General features: G+C 41.7%; 1 non-coding gene across 1 annotated transcript; it reads left to right on the top strand.

Annotated features, from left to right (window-relative positions):
• The first annotated feature begins 602 nt into the window (after window positions 1–602).
• On the top strand, window positions 603–743 carry LOC116557610. Its single transcript, XR_004271597.1, has one exon. It is a non-coding gene; the product is annotated as a U4 spliceosomal RNA (small nuclear RNA).
• The last annotated feature ends 524 nt before the right edge of the window (window positions 744–1,267 follow it).

The raw sequence follows: 1,267 nt of genomic DNA, 5'->3' as shown, positions 1-1,267 counted from the left end.
GAACTCCTGATCTCAGGTGATCCGCCCACCTCAGCCTCCCAAAGTGCTGGGATTACAGGCTTGAGCCACCACTCTCAGCCAGAAAGGGTATGTTTTCTACTGTCTTTGTCATAATGCAAGTTCTCTGTGTGCTATAGAACAGGGTTTGGCAAACTTTTTTTATGAGGGGCCAGTTAGTAAATATTTTAGGCTTCGTGGTACATACGGTCTCTGTAGCAGCTGCTCAACTCGGCTGCTGTAGTGTGAAAACAGCTATAGACAATATATAAATGAATAAGTGTAACAGGGTTCCAATAAAGCTTTGTTTGCAAAAAACAGGTGGAAGGCTAGATTTGTGCTTTGGGCTAGTTTGCCAGGCCCTGCTATGGAAGAAACCACATGAATTTAGTCTTCCAGGCATAGATCTTGATAAGGCAATATAGTGGTTAAGAGATAGCCACAATTTCCTTTCTATACTCTTCACTTCAAGTGGTAGGTCTCTGAATCTTTACCTTCAACTGGTTGAGTTAATGACTGCTTTGACAAATAGAATATACTAGAAATAACAATGTGCCCATTTCTGGTTCAGAGAATGGCAGATTTCTTTTGTCTTTTGGAACATTAGCTTTGCGCAGCGACAGTATCGTAGCCAATGAGGTTTATCCGAGGTGCGATTATTGCTAATTGAAAACTTTTCCCAGTACCCCGCCATGACAACTTGAAATATAGTCAGCATTGGCAATTTTTGACAGTCTCTACGGAGACTGAATTAAAAAAAAAAAAACAAAAAAACAGAACATTCACTCTTGAAACCTTGAACCCTGCCATGTAAGAAGTCCAATTACTCTGGAAAGACTGTATGGAAAGGCTCTGAAATTGTGTGGAGATAAGAGGGGTATGGTGGAGCTCAGCCTTCCAGCCATCCCCACCACACCACAAGGCATGTGAGCGAAATTGTCATAGATCCTCTAAGGAAGCCCAGATGTCAGCGGAATTCCACTGACATCCCCCAGCCCAAGCCACACATGGCAAAAGAATCAGCCAGCTAAGTACTGTCCAAATTTGTGACCCACAGGAATGAGTGTTCTTTGCAGTCACTAAATTTAGGTAGAGTGCCAGAACAGGTTATGGTTGAAAACTCCCTGGATTCAAAAATATTATTCTCATTCCACTTAAAATCTAGCAAAGTCACTGAATACCATTGTTTCCTCCTCTTGGTAAGCACAAGCTTCAACTAATTGACTTACTGTCTTACATTTTGGAGCATAAGATTAACTTTTCCTACCGA

This window comes from Sapajus apella, unplaced genomic scaffold, assembly GCF_009761245.1.
Source record: "Sapajus apella isolate SASKATOON/1434 unplaced genomic scaffold, GSC_monkey_1.0 scaffold19, whole genome shotgun sequence".
Classification (NCBI taxonomy): Eukaryota; Metazoa; Chordata; class Mammalia; order Primates; family Cebidae; genus Sapajus; species Sapajus apella.
This window is presented reverse-complemented; position numbering and strand designations above follow the sequence as displayed.